The following is a 21,688-nucleotide window of genomic DNA, read 5'->3' on the forward strand; positions in this document are numbered from 1 at the left end:
AAAGGCTGCTTTGGCCACTGTTGCTTTGCACCAGGGCAAATTATCCCCGGACAGCTGCTTAGTAAAGTGATGTGGTACCAAGTGCCCTTCCTCTGCAGGAACTGCAGGCAGCCACAGAGGCAAAAGCCTAGCTGGCTGCTCTGTAAGGTGATAGCTCCCGTTTCTGCTGAAATTCAGCTGGCATCCCCGTTGCCCCAACCTCTGGTGTCTTGCTTTTGTGTGAGATAAAGGTCAGCTCCTGTGACCAAATGTAAGCATCCTTAGTTCCACATCCAACCATGATGTTGGGAAGAGATAGTAGTGCAAATCTTTCTTTTTGGGGACTTCAGACGTGATAGGCTACGAAATGTTGGGAGTGGTAGTTTATTGGCAAAGGGAAGGATGAGTTGCAAGTTGTAACAGTGCAAAACGTTCTAGAGAAATGCTTTTAAGTTGCTTCAAAAATTCTGGCACTGTGGGATCTGTATTCATGGAGGCTGCCTTCTGTACCCTTGCTTGCAGTATGAAGTAATGAAGGAAATACAGTATATACCTAAAACTGTAATTTGAATTAAAGTATTAGCAGTCTTACAATTTTTTTACACTACATGCACAGAAATAAATTTGCCCTTTTTTGGGGGGAAGGGGGAAATAGAAACTTTGTTGATAATTAGTTCTGTATCTTCTGTATGCAAAAATAAATGTCTGTAAATTATAGAAATCTCTCGAGCAGTTATTAACTCTTAGTTTTACCATAGCATAACTGAACAGCTATACAGACAACCTTTTTTTCCTGTTTATGATTGTGGTACAAAACTTTCATTCAATACTGTTCTTCTACACTGCACTGCATAAAGACTGGTTTATCAAGATCTGGTAGGGTCTGCACTGTGCATTTGTGGGATACAAGGGTATGGGATCATACTTGATCAAGAATTGTAACAAAGCAGCCTTCTGTTCAGTTTCCAGAGGCTGTAGTCATTAATCCCTGGGAAAGAAAACAAGGGTCTGTGTGTCATCCACAAATAGCAAGTTTAACTCTTAATTTAAAAGGCTTTATAATGAATGCACTCTATTTTTGTGTTCTGAGGTGTTGGGAGTTGGTGTGGGTTCTTTAAGCCACATGCTGCTCCTCAGTTGGGAAGACTAGAAACTTCCTCTTGTAAAATGTGAACTAAGTTCTTCGCATCATTACTCCAGAAACTTGGCCTTTGATAAAGACATCAAACGCCCAAGGATCTTGCATCGCTCTTAGGATCAAACAGAAGCTCCTACCGTAACGAAACCATATAAAATGAGTTATCCTTATCTTCCACATCATGGGTGTTTGGGGGTGGTGTGACCAGCGAGTGGCTTTAGCATACAGCTGCAAGATAGTGTGCCATTTTTAGGATACTTTGCCAGCTTTAAGGTAAGCTGCTGCTTGTCAGCCAGCCTGAGCCAAGTGATGTTGGTGTGGCTTTCTGTGCCTCTCGCAGCATACAGGGCTGTGTACCTTCAGGGGGCCGTGCTGGGGCGTCCCCTGTGCCGCCCCTCACAGTGTACAGGGCTGCCTACCTTCAGGGGGCCGGTGGCTCCTCGGCCGTGGGGGTGCTGGCCGCTCCGTCCCTCAGGGGGCCGAGGGCGATGCTTCCCGAGGCAAGCCCTCAAGGCGCGCGGGCTGCTTCCTCTCCCGCGCTGCCCCTGCGGACGCAACGCTAACGCCAGGCCGGCTGTCTGCCTTGCGCCGGGTGCCGTGCGGCAGGCTTGCCCTCAGCGCTCGCCTTCCCGCCGGCGGGGGGGCCGGCCAAACGGGCTGGCGAGGCCCGAACGCCGGCGTGGCCGCCCGTCCCGCGGGGCTGAGGCGGGGGCCGCCCCGCTGGCTCCCGCGGCGGGCGGTGCCGGGCCTGGGCTCCCCCGGGGCAGGGCCGAGGGCTCCGGCGGGCCCCGCGCCCCCTCCCGCTCCCGCCGCAGGGCCGGCCGCCGCCGCGCGCCCCTCGCCGCCCCCGCCCGGCGGGCTGGAAGCGGGGCGCTGAGGCGCTGAGGCTGAGGCGAGCCCGCCCCGCGCCCGCAGGGGAAGCGCCGCGCTCTGCCGGCAGCGCGGGGAGCGGAGCGCAGCCCCGGCAGGTGGTGGCCCTGGTAGCTGAAGCCGCCGCCGCCGCTCCTTGCTCCCTCTACCAGCGCCGGCTGGGGGAGAGCGGCGGAGCCATGGAGCGCTGAGGAGCGGCGCTGACTGGGGACCCGCAGAGCACCCCCCTCCCCCCGCCGGCGAGGACGCCGGGCCGCCGGCGAAGGTAAGCGCTCCCCGGCTCTCCGGGCTCGCCGCTCCGGGCCGGGCCGGCAGCGGCGCTGGGCTGCCCGCCTGCGCCTCGCCGCTGCTCGCCTGGCCGGGCCGCCGCCAGGGCCGGGCCCCCGGCAGCCCCCCGGCAGCCCCCCCGGCGCCGGAGGTACGGGGCGAGGGGCGCGGGGGCCGGGGCCGGGCGCTGCGAGGCCCGGCGGGGGTGCGGCCTCCGCCTGCGCGCCGCGGGTCTGGCTGAGGGAGACATCTGAGTCACTTGTGGGTCGGTTTCTGCAAGTTTTGTGGTATTGAATCACATGGCATTAAGAACTGGTAGGGTTTTTTTTAAAAAAAAAGGTAGTGGTTTTCCAGAGAGGGAAGATGCACTTGTATTTATTTATTTTCTTGCAGTCTTTCTGAATTTCTGTTAGAATTATTCATTTTACTTCGCACCTGTTAAGGCTGTCTTGTTGAAGCATCGCCTCTCATTTAAAGGAGTCGGATTCTCGCGATGGAATGGGATGGGATGGGTGCCACGCTCTGCCCGTGAGTGGGGTCTGGTATCGGCTGCCCACCCAGCGGGGCCCGGCACCCTTCCAGCTGCTGGGGTCAGTCCTCCCAACGCTGCTTTCTCCATGACATTTTCTCTTCCAGGCTTTACAGCTATGCATCGTGTTCCCTAACATGTGGTTTGAGTCAGTTTGTTTTTTCTGGTTCTCCTTTTCTCAGTTCGGTGCCTGGTGGGAGTTGTGAGTTTAGAGAGGATCTGGAAGTTGAGCGTTTCCTCTGCGGAGCTCTGCACCGGCTCTGAGGCAACAGCTGCCTGCGAGCCCCTGGGTGCCGCACAGGCTGGCGGAGAGGGGTGCTCCTTTCCCTCCCTGGGTGAAGGTTGAGGAGTGATAAATCAGCTGTGATAGGCAACGAGCTATTTACTGTAGATCTCTCGGGGTGCAGCGTAGCCACGGAGGCATGGAATTGTTTTGTGTGTCTGCTGCAGTAGGACCTATCCCAAGAGGTCCCCTATGCTGGAGAGGGAGTTCCTGATAGATGTGTAAGGTATCTTAACGGCACAATTGATACAATGCTTTTTTTTTTCATTTGAAATTCTGATGTCCAGAGGAAGCACCAGTGAATAAGCTGAATAATTGCATTGGCACATTTAAAATCGAATGAAACGGAGAACTTTTTATACCGCTATGAGCAAGATGCTTATTTGCTGCATCCCTCACCACCAGCTTCAGAGATGGTGGCCAGATTGTAAATAAATCTCTGATTTATAAATCATCTAGAATCTAAAGCTCTTTAGTAAAAAGAGTGCTTTTCTAGTACACTATTAAGTATACTGGCTGCATATAGCAGATTATTCATTGTAATTATCTGTCTCTCTTGTCATCTAATCTATTCTAATACATTTCCATGGGCCTGCTCAGGTACTCCAGGTACAGCTACATTTTACTTTATTCTCATCTTTGAACATTTTAGATTCCGGTAAACCATTTTAATGTAATGCTTAAACATGAATCTGAAGTAAAATACAAGATGCAGCCTTGTTGCCTGCTTCTTCCGAAAATATATTTATGGAAGTGCCACAGAGAGTTTCGTAGCCTGCTTTGTCATCTTTCCTCTCACTTTTCTCAGTGCTCACCAGCCCCTCTGTTTGCCCAGCAGTGGCAGCTTTGTGTCCCAGACCTTCCTATTCTTCCCCAACCACCCCTGTACTTGCTTCCCAGCTCTTTCCACCTCACATGGAGGCCTCTTCTTATTCAGCATTCAGATCCTTACTGAAGAGTCTGACTTACCTGTCAGGAAGTTTGTAACGGATTAGCTGTCTAATCATCTCTGTGAACAGTAGTCTTGTTTAAAAAGTCATTACAGTCAACTATCTTGAATTTCCGTATATTAAATGGATAGCCATGGATAGGTTTGTAAAATCCTTCCTAAAACGGCAGTTTTAAGCATTGACAAGTTAGGCCAGTTGGGCTGATTTGTTTTACGCGAACAATCCTGCCCTGGAGTGATCTGCATTGTACAAGCTGTTCTGGTATAGATGTGAGTAGTTCTTATGCATTGAGAAAATGGTGCATAGACATACCTTTGTTTGTTTACATTTAAAGGCTATTATGCAGCAAATAAAGCATGTAAGTCTTTACACTAGTTCCATCAGTAAATTAAAGTGTCTAGTTATGGCAGTAGGATAAATTTAGCTGTAGCGGATGGAAAAAAACCTATTAGAAAGGCATAGAACAAACGATGATGTGAAAGTGCTCCCCTAAACTTGAAGGCTATTGCAAACAAATATGTGTCTACATATATTAAATATGAAGGAATTACTATCCTTTTGCTTTAGAAGCAATACATACATTGCTTCTAAGGCAAAAGGATATTAATCTGATGTTATTACTCATGCTCTGTTTTTTCCCCCTGTATTTCCCATAGTTTAGAGAATTAAAATAATTTGTCAGCTTCACTTTCAGATTCTTGCTGCTGCAGTGTTTTGGTTTGAGGCAGTGGAGAGGAATGGTTATTTAACTGTTTTATGTAGAACATTTTAGCTGAATTTCTTTAATTATGAACAAAGTTTTCAGCTTTAAAAACTTGCTTTTACAAAAAAAAGAACAAATTGATAGCGTCGTGTCGCTTGCTAAAAACATGCACGAAGGGCCTGTTTCTGCTTTCTGTTGGTGCCGTTCTGAGTGTGAAATGCCATTAGCTCGTGCCACTGGCTCTGCTCACCTGTAAGCCCTACATGCCATTATATTTCAAATAGCTTAAGAGTATATCCCTTATTCACATTAACATATTAAAAAGTGTGATGAATGGTACAGAGAAGGTAAGTTAAGACCCTTTTTCCTGGTCATACAATATAAAAACAAGTAGACATGCAGTGAAATGGAAAAATTCAAGACTGTTAATTGTTTTTTTTCATTAGATATATAATTAGTTGGATTGGGGGACTATTTGCTAGAGTGTTCTTGAAGCACAGAACTTGTCTAGATCCAAAGTAATTTCTGTAAATCACAGAAGTATCCAGAAATATGAAAAACTTTGCAAATACTAAAGAGACAATTTTGGAGAGCTGTAGAAAAGATGTAAATGTTTATCCATCATAGCTTAAGCCAGTCTCTGAGAAATAAGGCTTGGAGGAAACTTTCTAGGAGAGCAGATTATTCTGTGTCTGCCTACAGTAGAATTTCTTGCACTTTCTGTTGAAGCATCTGGCGCTGCTGTCAGTGATGAGAAAATAGATTAGTGGATGATGATGGATTAGATCTGTGGCTATTCAGATGCTTAAAATGTGTAATTCTGTAAGTGCACATGTGCACTCTGGGTTTGGTACTTTCTCATGTTTGTGCACTTAACAGTGCACTTTGCTTATTTTTTTAGCAAGTCAGGGGACAAAAATCCAGAAAATTCCCCTGTATTTGTCTTTGCTTCTCCCTTTTCTTTCTGTGTAGTCTTTTGTGTGTGTGTGTTTTGTGGGGGTTTTTCCTCCCCTCCGTCCATCTCTCTTTCCTGAATGTTCTCTCCTCTTTGGAAGCCAAGCAAGGAGTGTTAGATGTATTTTTCCAGTGGGGAGTGAGGAGGCAAGAGGAACCAAAAGCTAAGTCATGGGCTGGATAGTGCTTTGTGCATGTGTAGTTTGACTGCCTCCTTCAACCTAAATGTTGTCTTTCACCTGCTGAGAGATGGCCAGCAGGCAGAGGGGAGGGGAAGTGTCCCGTTATGGGGGGAGGCATTGTCAGGTGGGGCTGGGACACAGGGTGTTTCTGTGAGGGCAACCGGACTTGGCTACTGTTGGTGGGGGAGCCGTGAAACCAGGCTGTGACAAACTAAGATGTAGGATCCAGAGGGGTCTGTGCAGGTTCAGGGTGTGGAAGAAGTAAGGACAGTGTTGGTGTTACTGAAAATGTAAGTTGGGAATTGGGACAGTGTAGATCAAATGTATTGTATAGAGCAAGTTATTTTATATAGAGGGGGAAAAAGAGGTAGCTTATTTGGGGTAGAATTATAAAGCTTGGTACCTTATGGGCTGAACATCTTTACTTTTAAATTGTTGAAGAGTTAAGAGACGGGTAAGAGTTGGTGCTAGCAGGTGGTTTATGATGGGCTGTGGGACAGTGAAATGAGGCTGGATTGGATTTGGCTTTGGGGCTCAGGATGAGGTGGGTGGGTGATACAGCATTACTGTTGGTGTATGTGAAGTTTTGTAGATTCTGGTGGGGTGGAAGTAGCTGAGAATTCAGTGCAACGTGGCATAAAAAGCCACAGGAAAAGAGATGTGATGTCATGAGCTTAGGTGGTTTTTTTCCCCCATGTGTGGAAATGTGACATGTAGTAGTATGACTAAAACTAGGGTTAGGGTTTGGCAAGCTGTGGGGTTGATGCCTGTTTCTTTCTGTAACACCAGTAAGGGCTGATACTAACAGGGGGAAATGCCTTGAAGGATAAGTCTTGACTAGGGTTGAGCTTCTGAGCTTGGAATTAGAAATGGGAGCAGTTAACACACTAAGAAATGCGCTGAATTACGGTCCATAAACTGTGATGGCTGGATTCAAGTAGGCAAATGTCTCTTGATGGGCTCCGAAGATGAGCAGCCTTGCTGAGCTGGAGTTAAAGTCCAGGTTTCTGTTAAAACTTGCTATGCTTAGATGTTTCCTGTTAGGCAGTCCCCCTTGTGAGCAGCCATATGGAGACTGCTTTTCCTACCCAGCAAGTGGAGTCAGCTCTGAGGTTTTTAGAGCCTTCACTCCATGAAGGATTCCATCCGACCCTTGGTGTAGTCATACTGACCCTTCATTGCCAGTAAACAAGGGCATTTGTCCCTTGCCTCACTGGCTGTAGCCTTGGGAATAAATGTGGATATTCCTTTCAGAGACCCAAATCACAAGTGTAACTAGAGCAGTCCTACCCCAGTGGGTCGTTCAATATTAAACATGATGTGTCAGCCCCTTTAGTGCCCTACAACAGAGGTTCCTTCAGACCAGGCTGTGGAGGTTGGCTGGGGGAAGCTAGAGCCCGGACTGTCCTGCCCAGGCAGTTGCAGCAAAGTTGAACTTGATCAAAGAGAGCTGCAAACTTCGTGATTTTTTTTTTTTTTTGTTTGTTTATCATTGAAAACCTTAAATCCTTATTACTACTCTTCAGAGGTATTTTCCCTACTGTTGTAGGCCATTCTCTGAAGATGAAAGCACTAAGCTGACTGAGGCTTTTACCGTTTCTTTTTATAATTGAAACACTAGCTAATTCAGAGGACCTTTCCTTCTCAGGTGATTTCGCTGTTGGTTGGCCAAGAAATAGTACAGCAGTTCTGTTTTCCTGCAGGCTGCAGGTAATTTGATGAGATGCCATTATTTCAGTGTATGATATGCTTTATCTTATATTAAATTAGTTTCTGGTAACAGAAAAGCAGCAGAAGCCACCAGGATCCTTTGCAATGCATCAGAGAAGTTAAGGTGACTCATGTTTTCTTTGTTTCTTGGAGTGTCATGAGTGATGCCCAGAAGAGGATGGAGGACCTCCTCAGTGGTTTTGCATTATGTTGAATGTCTAGGCTATGTTTCAATGGAAGCATGAGACTGCAAACATTAGATGACATTTTTGAGAAAAACTGTGAAAGTTATTTGCTGAAATAACTTCATTTGCAAACAGCTGCTTGTTAAGAACGTTCAAGTGACCTGACTTAGCTGCTAAAGAGTTAATATGTACTCATTTGCTCTCTAATTATTTGCAGCACTGCTGATAATACCCTACTTTTGACCTGATTATAAGCAGCAGATTTTGCAGGGAACAGCGGCTATTTGTGGTAAAATGTATGCCTTCCAAGCATGAAGTGTTAGTGAGCAGCACGGAACTAGAATTTCTATAGTTAAAACATAACAGGTAATAAAAGGTTGACTAAAAGGGTAACCAAGCATCTGGTGCTAATACCTTTTTTAACAAATACTTTTCAACTTGCATGAACTGGGCAGGCATTGTTTGTGTGATGTTTGCAATGGAAGAATGATTTTTCACAAGGTATTCAAGGCATATTTTGTAAAACAATGCACAGAGCAGAAGCTCTGTTCTACAAATAAAGGAGTAGGAAGAGAGAAATGGAAAGAGAGGTCATCTAAAATAAATTCAAGGAAACAATACGGTCTTGAAGACTACAGAGAGCTGGGCAAGCATGGCAGAGTGGGGAGCAGCAAATAAGCAGATGCCAAAAGGGTGGCTGTGTAAGTCATGCCTGGGAGAGAAGTCACCTCTGCTTCCCCAAACCCCAAAGGAAACTCGACCTGTTGGCAGCGTTTTAGAGAGAATATTCTGCTGAGGCAGTGATGTGTTTTTTTACAAAGATACCTCAAGGAAGCTGCAAAAAGTAGTTTGCGTGAGAGCTTAATGCTGGGATTTTCTCATCAGTATTCTTTCAGATGTTTTTCTTGTACAACAGTGTTTCTAAACTTGTAAACAATAAGTTGACCCTTTCCTTTGGGAAAATAAATAACCATGGTTTTGCCTGGGGTCCTGGGTGAACTCAGGTGCCACTGACACAGAAAAAACAGTGTTTCTTCTGGAAACTGACGTGAATAAAGTGACTGTGTGCAGTATGTAAGTCTGGGAGCTGTTGGAGCTGCAGTGTTTTCTTACTGACATGTAAGAATCAGTTTAGGGATGTAAACTATGAAACATGAAAAAAAAAAGGGGTGAAATTTTGCTTGGTGGGGGAGAACCTTCTCTAACCTTGTTGCTAAACAGAAGCTAAACGTCAGAGTCAAGCAGACTGATGTGCATTGAATGATTTCTGCCTGCGAGATGGTCACCGAGTGAAAAACTACTTCAGAACATTGGCTGAAGGAACAGTACTATGCTCAGATTGAAAAATACAGTTTTGCAATTGATTTTTGTTTCATTCATGCTTTTGTAATTCAGTAATTGCTCAAGGAAGCAATAGACTGCATACCGCCTGAACAAACAGTACCAGAAAAACCTTCTGAAACTGCCAGAGCACTTGTTAAATGTGAAGGATAAATCTGGAGTGGAGCTCCTTGCAACAGGGATACTTTCAAGAGTGCTTATAAATAATGAAAACAGGAACTTAAGGAAGAGAGGAATCCAAAATTATTAATCCTCAGTAGTAACCATTTCTGAAACTACAAGCCCAAATAAGAAACAGAAAATGATCCAACCTCAGAAGAGCTCTTGAGAAGAAAATAAGTATAAAAACATATGGAAACCTTCGGGGTGAAGCTGCTCTGTTTGATGGGATTCTGTTCAAAGAAAAATCATATTCTCAGGATGCACAGTGTGCTCAGGAATACTAATAATAAATCTCACAGTGCCTGTGTGTGGGGCGAGAGCTAAACCCCCTACTGCCTATTTTGGTCATTCCACTTGAAGAAAAGGCATCTATGTATAATATTTGCAGTCTCTGTAGGCATCAGCTTGGAAAACTGTCACTGAAGTAGCACAAGATTTTCTGTTTTTCGTCTGAGAATGGCTAGTGTTATTGTGAACTTGAAACACCACTTGCCATTCTTGGGCAGAAGACAAAGAACATTTAGAAGCAGGATATTAAGTGTTTTTTGAGCACTTGGATTCAGATCGCCACTTCTCCTATAAGTGCTCCTCTTCCCACTAGAGAAAACTTTCAGGGTATCTAGGGTTTATCTTTTGGCATCCTCAAAGGAGAACGGGAAATTTGTTCAGGCATTGTCATCCTTGAAAGCTATAGAGGCTTCTCCAGGGAGCCTTGGTGGTGAGGTACAGTGCAAGAAGAACAAAGTTGGAGAGTCAGATTGGGATGAGCAGTATCCTTGCCTGCTAACCTTGAGGATTTTGTGACAGATCTTTGCTTGAGACAACTCTAAAAGGGGTACATCATCAAGAACCTCTAGGCCAGTGGCCTATTGCTTTAATAACAATTAATGTTCTACCATAATAGTTCCGAGGATACCCATCCCCACTGTTTTTTCCCAGGTATGCAGGGTTGGGAGAAGTGACTATGCCTCACTTGGTTTTTTGGTTGTTTTTTTTTTTTTTTCCTTCTTTCTTTTCTCTGGCTCAAGTTTGCATTTCCTTTCTAGAATTCACTCAGAAATTTCTATTATAACTCCTCTTCACTGCACTTTCCTAATGAATTATGTATATACGTAACTTGCAGACCTCTGGATGGAAACCATTAACAAAAGATAAATACTTGGACTGGATAAGCAGGGTGATTAGAAGCCTGGCATTTTTACGAAGCTGGTGATCTTCTTTTCCTATTCTGAGCTTTTCACTTGCTTTCAACATATGCATAATGTTTTGGTATCCTGAAATCCCCTGCCTATACTGTTAGAGGTTTGATGTTTTACTTGCCATGTGTCCAGTGTTTGCCCTGTTCTGTAGGTGAACTGGGCCTGTGTGCTTTTTCACATTTTACATTCATTTTTATTGTTTTCTGTAATTTCTGGAGAAGCCATAGGAACTTCCCCCCCCCCTCCCCCCAAAGCTGCTTGTGGGTCACTGAATTGATTCAAATATAAATTGAAGATTTTTTTAAATGCCTTTTCTCGGAGAGGCAAGAACAAGGTAGTGTTTAAATGAAGTCAGGCACAAGAACTATAAAAATAAAGACTTGTTTCCCTAATGCTTAGTTTTCTTCTGGAGCCTATTGGCATATTCACAGAAAAACCATGTATTTTTAAAAAAGGAAAAATAATCTGGTCACAGGCAAGTAGCTAACTAGAAGGAAGGAGAAAGGTACATTCTTTAGCATCTTTCCTTGTTCCTTAATCATCCACTATCAGTGTAAAAAATGTTCTCTACAAGTGCTAGTCTACAAGATTAGTACTGTTATGGTGCAAGACTCCTATCATGTAACACATTTGTAATGAAACTAGTTCCTCAAATCATTTATGTGTAGTAAAAGTTAGGAGGTACTCGGTAAGCAAAAGAGGAGGTATTTGTTTAGACCTATGTAAAAATAAAGAAGCTTTATGATAAGGAATAGTACCTTAGCTCTAAGCAAACCTCTGTTGACTTTGTGTGCATCAGTAGAAAGCTTTGGTGAATTTTGCTAGAGTAAATATTGCTTCTCTTCCTTGACCTGAGGTATTACTGTTGTGGAGCTTCCTTGTTGCTCTTATCGGCTGGAGGAACTGATACTAGCTGCATTTATTTATTTTTTTGAGGGCCATTTTTTTCTAAAACAAGGAGCAAGCAGGGAGACATCTTCCAAATTCCTCTCCATGGCATGGCTTATGCTTCCACGTGCCTCTTCACCAGCAGAAGTGCACGTGCTCCTCTTCTGCTTCGCTGTAGGTATCCTGCTGTAGCACTCGCCTTTTAGGAAACTCCTTTCTGTGCAGGGCTTGAGTGCATCAGAGAAAGCATTGGCAACCATCCTCCAAGAAAAAATGCCTTTCTCCTTTCACATAACTCACTATATGATTAAACTGCAATATGGTGCAGTTGCTGGAGTAGTTACTACTATTGCCTTTTCCATTTTTACTCTGCAGAGATATCTAATGGTTTCTTTATTTGATAGGTCTTGTGGTGGTCTAATGGATCAAAGACCTGCACGTTGGTGGGCACCAGCACTTGCTTTCCAGTATGACAGTGTAAAAGCAGTAAAGAAATGGCAAACTGAGATGGAAGCCTCTACACCAGAGCTGCAGTACTCTCGGGTCCAGGCTCATCTTAAAGTTTGCTTGCGTGGAGTAGGCTGGGGAGTCAGAGCTTTGAAGTTGTTTTTTCAATGCTGTTTTTAAGAGGTGCATTGCAGCCAGGTAAGAAGTGGATTGATAAGGCAATGCAAATGGGTGATTGCTGCGCGGAGCTGTCTGTATATCAGCTGGTTCTCAAGGCAATGGATTGCCGCTGCCTGTAGCACTGTTGAACTTCTGTTCAGTACTTTGACTGAAAAGTGCAGGGGGTCTTTCCAGTCTGCAGATTAGCTGTGGATTTGGGAAAACACAAGAGATAGTTATAAAACCATCTTGAGGTCAACCTGCTTCTTTCCAGAGCTGTGTCAGTCCTACCTCCAGTACTTCAGGATAAATACATACGCATCATATTCGTTCTCTTTCTACATTTGTACCTGTTACTTTGTGGTTGAATAAAACAGATTTTCTTTAAGAAAGCTTATTCTATTCAGGAAAATAAACCCATTTTGGTTTTCATTTTTGATATTGTGTCTTTGGGAGCAAACAAGCTGCACCTGGGTTAAAGCTGTGAAGTGCAGTCATGTGGCATGCGCAGCTGCTTCATACTGTTTTGTGCTTCAGACATATACTTCCATTATTATTATTTTTTTGAAGTATGGTTACAATGATAGGTTTCAAAAGGGTACTTGTAGGTGTCTAACAACTATACTTTATAATGAGAGTAATTAAATTCATAGAAATTAGTCGTTTGAAATTAAAAGAAAATTGTGAGCAGCATGAAATTGTTCTCCCTGTGTTCTTGTTTTTATCACTGCATACTTGGTGGTGACTAAAATGCAGGCCATGTTTTTATACTGTAAGTATAAACAACTATTATTGTCATTTCTGTGAATTTTTTTGATTTAAAATATCTGGAGAAGACTTTTTTTCCCTGTTGGAAGTCTGTAGGCTCAGATCATCTTTTTCTGCAGAGGAGGGTGAAAGGAGTGTTTTCCATATGTCTTTGGGGTTAAAATTATCCTGAGCGCTGTATGGCTATGGTTCTGCAGATGAGTTCAGTTCTGCACTCTACTGCTAAAAGGGGTAAGTCTAAATGGAGAACGTGGCGAGAATGCTTCGTTCCTGAGTTGTTCAGGTTCTCCATCGCACTCAGTTGTCTCCATACTTACGGTTTGGCCCTTTGAATTAGCATGTCTTTAAGTAAGCAGTAGACATATTTCCAAAAATAAGTGATATTGTAATTTTCAGTTATTAACTCTTTGGGTATCTGCCAAAACTTCTATCACAGAGACCTGCAGTCATATTTAAGGACCTACAGGCTGTCTCCCAAGCCAGGTTAACTCACTGGGCTGCTGAGAAGCCTCTGCTTGCAGGAGGGATGCAGCTTGGTGGCTCCCCTTGCTCCAAGCTGTGGAGGAAGGAAAACAGCCAACAGCTAACATCTGCCCCTGGGTGGACATACAACAACGTATACTGAACACTGATGTGCTGCAAGTGCCCCTCTACAGATCCTGAGTTGCTGATTTTCAGTCTTTTTCAGCCCATTGCCCTCAAAACAGCTGGTAGTCATCTTGTAGCCTGTCAGGGTCTCGCTGTCCTTCAGAAGAGGAAAGGATTTGGTGTTTGGAGTCTTTCTGCGTTATTTAAACTCTGTGCAGGTCTGAAGTGGCAGGAGGTCAGTGCTGTTTAATCCCTGCATGAACGGAGCAGGCAGAGCACCTTCTCTGCCCTCCTGGTGCAGCCAGGCTGAAGAAACTTGCTGTCTTCCCTGTCCCATGGTGCTGCCAGGGGACACGAAGTCTTCGCTTTTCTCCTCCATGCTGTTGCGTAGAGGTGGCACTTCTGATCTCCAAAAGCCAATACATGTGAAAATGAAGGGGGTTAATTCTGCGTAGTGCAATGCTGCTGGACCTTAGGATTTGCCTTGAGTTTCTTGCATTTTCCTGCTATTTCCAGCAGTAGAGATCTGCCTGTTCCTACCCTGAGGCTGTGAAATGTAGACCTAATAAATTAGTTTCTGACTGCTTCTTTGCTTGTGCTTTCAGTAGTTTTGCTTGCAAAGCATTCAGTCTTTCTCTTCTGGGATGCATTATAAATGCCACTTTCAGCCAGGTTACAGGCTGTTCTGTGCACCATGTTTACTGTAGAAAACCAGCTGTGGGTACATCTTTCACAGATTTATTTTGGGCATCTTATTTGGTTTCAGGAAAAAACCATTTCCTTCTATTCTGAGTTCTCAAAGGAAGGAATATGAGCATTTCCTTATCTTGGTGGCAGCACATTTATGGGGGGAGCACCTGAGTGTTGGAGTAAGTTAGGAATGTAAACGCCTTTTGAAAGGACAAGAGAAGCTATCATATAGTGCCTCCTCCAAAATCCTGTATGAACAGATTAAGTTGAATGTAATTAATAACATCAAGAAGAAATCCATTAAGTTGTTATAGTAACTGGGAAGCTAAGGTTTCAAATGTATGATCTGAGTGACTCAGCTGTGGGGGAAGGGATCTGAAAGCCCACATATGGAGAGCTGGCAGCATCCTTTTCCCCCAGTCTCTTTTCTGTCCATGTCCCAGGAAGCACCACTGCAGGCACATTGCGTGATTAAGACTCTTACCAAACCCCGAGTATATTTGTCAACAGGAAGGACAAGTTTATTCTATCCACCCCATCTGCTGCAAAAACGTGTTTGGTTTTCCTGTTGTATATCCATGTAACGATTAATGCTCATCTCTACAGCATGTCTGGAGATCCTGAAGAAAGTTGGCAAAATACGTCCAAAATAAGTGGTAGTGGTAGCAGTGCTAGGTCTTTCTGGGAGGCTTTTTCATAATGGGTAATAAGGAATCTGTGGGTTCTTGGGTCCTGCAGGGTAGCACCACCTCATTTCTGGAGGTCCCCTGGAGCGAGGGTATCTACTGAGGTTTCAAAAAAGGGAATTTATTTCCTGTAACTTAGTTGGGATCTTTTTATAGATACAGAAGGAAGTATATTACTTTCATTGACCTCTCTAAAAAATACTTGTGTAGAGTCAGTGTGGGAAAGGATTGTTTTATTTGCATATCTATGGTCTTTCATCATTTGCACTCTGCATTTTCTTGGGATGCAGCTCTCACCACAACAGTATATAAACATTTACCTGCTTCTCTGCAAGTCTTAACATCAGGTAATGGCATGGATGTCTAAAGAACAGAGTGCAGAAATCTGGGATGCTTTTTTCAGCCTGATGTGAAGATATTTTTTGCCATTGTAATTGGCTTGGTTCTTAGTACGCAATTCTGCATCCAGAATTAATAATAAACCTTTGAAATAGCAAAGGCTTGCTATTTCGTAGTGTAATTCTCATGTGTGCAGCTTCTGCCTTAGGAACAGTGAAGTCTTTGTTGAGCAATTAATTGTATAATGGCAATCTTCATACAAGATAAATGCACATATGTTTAAGTGTACAAAAAATTACAGGTGAGTATATGGTTGTACTAAAGGCCCTACGGAAATACTCTGCCACTTGTGTAATTTGGGATTCTTTGATCTGCTATCTACTGGGGTGACAAGAACAAGGTGAAAAACTGATACTTTTTTTTAATCATTATATTCTCTAAACTGTAATAAAGATGTTGATATATTGCTTTAAATTTTGCAGGAAGAACAATTCCTGCTGTAAAACACATCTAGTAATTTAATACTGCTGTTTTACTACAGGAATATGGGTGCCCTTTAGTTTCTCAGTAAGGCAGTTCTGAAAGATGAGAGCTTTAAAACTCCTCTGTACTTTTTACATATTGGAGATTCATATAGCTGGTGGTAAATTAATGATTTGGTGAGGCCATAGTAAGGCATATATCCTCTTAATCTGCTGTCCATCTTTGAAAATCCTTACATTTATTTTCATACAACAATTTATAGAAATGAAATAAAACATGCAAGTAGCCCTAAGTCAGTTCTTTTTCTTAACTGATTCAAAACTCTGTTACCGGAGAGTGGTGCAGAAAGCCCCTGGTTGCCTGGTGATGCGGTAAAAAGTTAGTGGGTTTAAAGATTTTTCCTGTTCTGGAGAGATGAGTCTAGAGAGCAGGTGCAGTGGAGGGCACATTACCATGGCTGTCACGTTGCTGTGTGGCTGAACAGGGCTGTAGTATCTCCCTGCAGGGGCACCGTGTCCACACGAAGCCCCTGCACGATCCAAGCAGCCTCTGCAGGCTTCTCAGCTGCTCAGTGCAGCAGTGCTACCTCTCCAGTGGGAGTTTCGTTCTTGAGAGCAGCAGTGGCAGCAAGGCCAGGTCTTTGGTGTGTGATCTTGCTTATGGGAGAAGAATATTGGATGAGCAGGCCATCTTTCATTTTGAAAGCTGGCATTTCTCCTGCCCAGAAGAAAAGTCTACTTTGCCACCCTGAGAAAGGAAGATGGGTTTTGTCTAAGCATGTGATAAGGATGAAATGGGAAACCTTGCAGAAGTGTTAGGCCACTCATGTGGCTTACAGCATTTTGTAGGCTGATGCCTTGTGGCATAAAAAAAAAGCAAGTCGTGTGCAAATCAGGCTGCTTTGACTTTTTTTTGCACTGGAACAAGCGAAAAATGTCATATTCTTCCTCCCTAACCTAAGGTTAGCTTGAAAGAATACTGTACTGGTAATACCTAAATATTTCATTTCTGGAGAAAAGATACATGAGGTAGTACATAATCATCTGTGGCCAACAGAACTACCTGTTTTAAAAAGAACTCAGATGTTTTGCTTCATTGCTGCAAAGGTGGGGAATGGTCTTTTGCCAGCACATTTTCAAATTTTATTAGAAGAGCAATATTAATTGCATTTAGTGGCGTTCCCTTTACCAGTAGTTGAGTATCTCTTACTTTATGGGCCAGAGACTGTTGAAATTTTACCAGTTATTACATCTGTAGATACAAATGCTGACTCTTCACATCAAGACTCCCATCTTCAGTTGCTGTTTCTCAGAATTGCCAGCTGTGTGCAGAGCAGTAGTTGTTTTCTTGGTGAGGCTGTAACTAGGTTGGGATTCCCCTGACCACACTTCGAACAACCTGGGATTCTCATACATCCCTGTGTTTTGGAATGTTTAAGTTTGCAATTCTATTTGCAACTTCTGTGTTGAATAATTTGGACAGAAGAGCCAGAACTTTCATGGTGACACACACAAAAGAGCCATGACATGAAGCCTGTCCCTCTGAAATGATGTCTGTGCTCTGAAGCGTGGGGATGCTGCAAGTAAAGGTTACTGAGCAGTGCACTGCTCATTAATTGTGCTCTTTGTAGTTGTTGCAAGTATGCAGCATGAGGCAGACACTGAGTGTTGGAAGTATCACCCCACATAATTAAAGGTTTGAAGAGATTTAAATAACTAGGAAAAAAATGACAATGATAACAATGAGACGTTTGAGGAAAAGGCTGGTGTTACCACTTTCAGCTAACATAATAGCACTTGATTTCTGGGAAAACTGTGGAGCGATCTGAAGTATCCTTTCATTTAAAAACATAAATGTTTGTAGTTTCAGCCTGGAATCTACAATAATGCAAATATTTTCCCAACAAGCAAAATATTAGCTACTGAAAGAAACAAAGTAGCACTAGTATAAAGAAACAGTAGCATCTGCTTTGGCTAAAAGAAAAATCCTGGAATGAGAAAGCTTAAATGTTCTTCTAATTAGGCTTTTTCTAAGTCTCTTTTTATAAATTAGTTTTTCAGAATACAAAAATGTTGTCATAGTTGCCTCTTTAACCACTCCCATTAAAATATTTTACTTTATATATTTTAAGCTAGTGGTTGGTAGAAAACATCTGTGCATGTGAAGAATGCCAAAGGCTTTTCCTTTAGTCTTAATTGTCTTTTATTGCATGGACAGACAGAAATTTCATTTTGGAAATTGCTAGTATGGAGGAAAACTGGGATATGTCAGGTTTGTAGGTGACCATGCTAAGCTAATGCAGTCAGGTCCTCTTTAATAGTGTGAATGCCATGCTTTGCCTTTGCAGGTGAGATGTGAAATTTAATTTTAATTACTCTCTGTTTCTGCATAAAAAGGGGACTGTCTAAAAGGTGGAGCCATTTGATGAACCACTTATCCTCCAAAGTCAGTGTTATGACAGATACTTTTAGGCATGAATTTTGGAATGGGTTTGAGTTCTACTGAGAAGCCCGAAATCCTACATTTAGAGAATTTCCTTAGTTCTAAATGAACAATTAAGTTATTTTTTTGAAATCTGAGAACGTAATTCTTTTTTTGACAGATAGAGGGGAATAAGGCGAACAGTGCGAGTTAAAAATAGGTTCTCTTTCCTAATCTGTACGTATACAGCTTGCGTACTCTTTCCTGGGTGCCCTCATGCAGTGGTAAGCGTAGCTGGTTCTCTGTCCTATTTCTGGCTCTGCTTTGACTCAGAAGTGGTTTTGAGTCAGGTGCTGCTTTTTTTTTTGGTGCGCTTGTGTCCGCTACTGCAGGGCTGGGCGCACTCATCAAATGCTTTGAGGTCTGTGGGTGAGAGGTGTTGCAGCGATGTTAAATGTGTCCAAAACTTGGGTAGGAGATGCTGAGGCAACAGTTAGCTTTACTGTTAATATATGGCTGTTTTTCTTATGTGCGTGTTCCAGGATATTATATAAAATTTTTGAGACAATGCACTGTAGCACAGAATTATTATTGTTGTACTTAATAATAGAAGCTACTGCCGCACAAACTCCGTGATCTAAAAAAATAAATCCATTGTATTTCACTAACAAAAATGATGCTGCAGACAGGCAGTGTTGATAGGAACAATATATCATGCGTGGCTAGATGCTGTTACCCCAGAAGTAACCTCATTTTGTACTCATTTAGCAGCACGGAGAGGTCTCTCCCAGGCTGTTCTTTCTTCTTCCTTGGACTCCTTACAGGATTGTCTTTTATGAGCAGTCTAGGATGCACAATTTATGAAAATGCAATTTATCAGCTGCAGAATCCTTTTTCCTGGTGAAGAGAGGACACAGGGGGGCAGATGAAAAACGGCAGCAGCTGTTTACCTTGGCACCAGGCATCCTTTTTATTTAGTTTTTGTGTGTGTCTGTGGTCAGAAAAAGCTATTTACGTGACCTCGCTGTGTTCATGATGGAAGCATTTACTCTCATTGGCCATGGAATAGGTTTTGCCTCAGGCAGCTAAATTGGTTTTTAGGTGGTGTTTCACGGCCCACAGGGTTGTTTTTGAGGCTGGGCGGTGGGATGAGCGGGCCCTGCCTGAGCGTGACTATCTGGTACAGAAAACCACTGTGCTGCATCGTGGAGAGCTCTTTCCCCAGCTGTTGACTAGTGCCTTCTCTTGTTTGAAGATGCTGCTGGGTATCTGATCATGTTTGTTCAGTCCCTCATCTCCCATTTTATAAGCCATCTTCAAATAAGACACAGCAGCAAGAAGGCTTATGGGAGACTCAAGGGAGATTCTTAATTTTTATGAGATTTTTACTTGCCTAAACAGTACAAGGGGAAAAAAACAACCATACAGGGCTGTGTGCCTGGCTGCTGGGGAGGGAGTGAGGTGGTGTTCATCTCCTTGTGGGGTGGGAGAAGGCTTCTGGAGCAGCATGGAAATGACATTTATAACAAGTCTCTTACTTGCGTGGGGCATCCCCAGAAGGAGCCAACCTCAGCTGCCGCGTTGCGCCGTGACTTCTCTCTTCACGTAGACCTTGGTGGCCAGGCACAGCTGGTCGGCAGGTCAGAGATCGGGCCACAGCACTGGCTCTGGTAGGTGGGGTGAGCTGCTGCCCTGTGATGCAGATGCAAGGCACGGATAAAATGGAGTAGCTAAGCCTGTCCCTAGCAAGATTTGAAGGGTCTGCAGTCACAAAGCTGTTAGCGTTTCTCATAGATGCTTTGAATTTTCTCCTTCAGCCTCTTGCTGTGTGGCTGGTGTGCAGTTAAGATTTCTTCTTGCTGTTGTGGGTCCCCTCCTTTGCAGGTCTCAGCTAGCTTTGTTTTGGTTCTCAAGGGACCTCTTGCTGTGCTGATTTTGCATTTCATCTTTCTCCACTATTCTTTTGCATTTTTTTCAAAGAGAAAAATTGGGAAGATTAGGAATATTCCTCTGTTACAAGAGTTCTTCTGAGGATGGTCTTTATTTGTAGGCTTGATTGTATACTTGTGTGCTTAGGATCATTCTGTTGCTTTGCTGCATGGCTTCAATATTTTTATTTTAAAAAGGTGCGGGGGGTAATCCATCTTGCAGACTGTTTGAGCTTGGCCCTTCCCATAAAAACTTCAGAGGAAAGAGAGATCTGAGGATTTTAGAACTTCTCCTCTTGGACTAGAGCGATCTCTGGGTGAGTGTTTAGGAAGGTAAGAAATAAATCAGTGGCATGAGGCAAGTGCTGTGTGAGCTGGCCATGACACAGTAAGTGAGTTTCCCCACGCTGTTCATCCAGCACATGCTAATCCTGCCTGATCTGCAGCATTTCCGTTATCTGTGTAGACCAGCAAGGCTTAATGCGTTATGCTCCTTTCCTAATAAAAACACAGGGGGAATATGAGGTCTATTTTTTTTAAAAAAAAAAACCACCAAATCTAAAGGGGGGAAATTTGCGTTGTGTGCATTTTCTGCCACACTGTTTTTTGTTGTGCTTTTAAACTGATTTTTTTTTTAAAAAAAAAGCATAATTAATTGTTCTTTGCTCTCTGGATGCAGTTCAGCTCCACTCCAAGGTGTGGGAGGCTCTTCTAGTCATATGCACATGGAACAAGAAAGTATAAATTGCATCTTTTAATAGTATGCTTCACTTTTCTAAGTAATTACCTTGAAATCCTGCGCATGCTGGTAGGCAGCACTATTAAACTGTATCCTTTGTTGCTGTCAGAACAGATTTTTAAATTAATTGCATTTAACCTCAATAGTAGACAAACGTTTTTAGAAAGGTAAGATTTAAAAGCATTAACATAGTAAAGAAAATAGAATAGTGTTTTCTGTAATTCTTTCTTCTGCCCAGGCTATTAACCTTTGCCTGAAAGTTCCTGAAAAAAATATGGTCATATTTTCTGAGTAGTAATAGTGAAAAATATTGCTTGTCTGTCACAGGGATTCTGCAGAGCATGTTGGGCCTAATGACAGTAAGCAATGTAATGATAGGTTCAAATTACTGTTGATTTTCTTACCATAACTGAAACAAATGAAGAGCAACGACAACCTGATTGTACCCTCTGCTGGAAATCAGGAAGCGACTGGAATTTCTGGAATAGACTGACATGGTTATTCTCAGCTTTAGTGATTAGGTCGCCAGAGAAGAGATGAGTTTTTGCAATCCTCTTAACCTTTGTCACTGAAATTGGGAGTAAGAAAACTCCTTAACACCAATATAGCATTAAGAAGCAGGTGATATCTCAGTAAGAAACCTCCTAATGAAAGTTAAGACACTGTTGTAATAAGGGTAATTTACCCAGTGGTAACATGGGAAGGGAGGGGATTTTAAAAATTGTGGGGTTTTGTCCCTGCACGACTTTGACAGAACTTTCCCAAGTATGTACAAAGAGTATCCTGTGTATAGAATTTACCTTTTATAATAAAAGAGTTGGTTTAATTTATATTGTAGATAAATTTGGAACTTTATCACATGGCACAGATGTGATGGCTTAAAACCAGCAAATTAATTTAGACTGGGTTTGCATACTCAGCCTGTAATTCACAGGTTGGCAATTATGAGAAAGCTTAAAAGCAGCCTTACAAGGGGACAAGCTGGAGTAATCACTCCTCTAGTTGGATCGTGTTGGTAGATCCTTAGCACTTCTATGGGAAATGTAGTTTATATGAGAATTGCAGTGATAAGCAATAAAGCTAGTTTTACCTCTCAGGGC

The 21,688-nt window shown here is 43.0% G+C and overlaps 1 protein-coding gene and 1 long non-coding RNA gene across 2 annotated transcripts in view; one reads left to right on the top strand and one right to left on the bottom strand.

The window, feature by feature from the left end:
• Positions 1–335: 335 nt before the first annotated feature.
• LOC129737174 (uncharacterized) lies at positions 336–1,662 on the bottom strand. Its single transcript, XR_008734724.1, has 2 exons — positions 1,537–1,662; positions 336–532 (listed from the first exon to the last, which is right to left on the bottom strand). It is a non-coding gene; the product is annotated as an uncharacterized LOC129737174 (long non-coding RNA).
• Positions 1,663–2,112: 450 nt separating this feature from the next.
• The window catches only part of PDE4B (phosphodiesterase 4B), a 216,467-nt gene continuing 196,891 nt past the window's right edge, over positions 2,113–21,688 (top strand). The window contains exon 1 of the mRNA XM_055724489.1: positions 2,113–2,252. The gene's annotated coding sequence lies outside the window, so the exon portion shown is untranslated. The remainder of the gene's footprint in view (positions 2,253–21,688) is intronic.

The sequence above is a fragment of the Falco cherrug genome, chromosome 12 (genome assembly GCF_023634085.1).
Source record: "Falco cherrug isolate bFalChe1 chromosome 12, bFalChe1.pri, whole genome shotgun sequence".
Taxonomy (NCBI): domain Eukaryota; kingdom Metazoa; phylum Chordata; class Aves; order Falconiformes; family Falconidae; genus Falco; species Falco cherrug.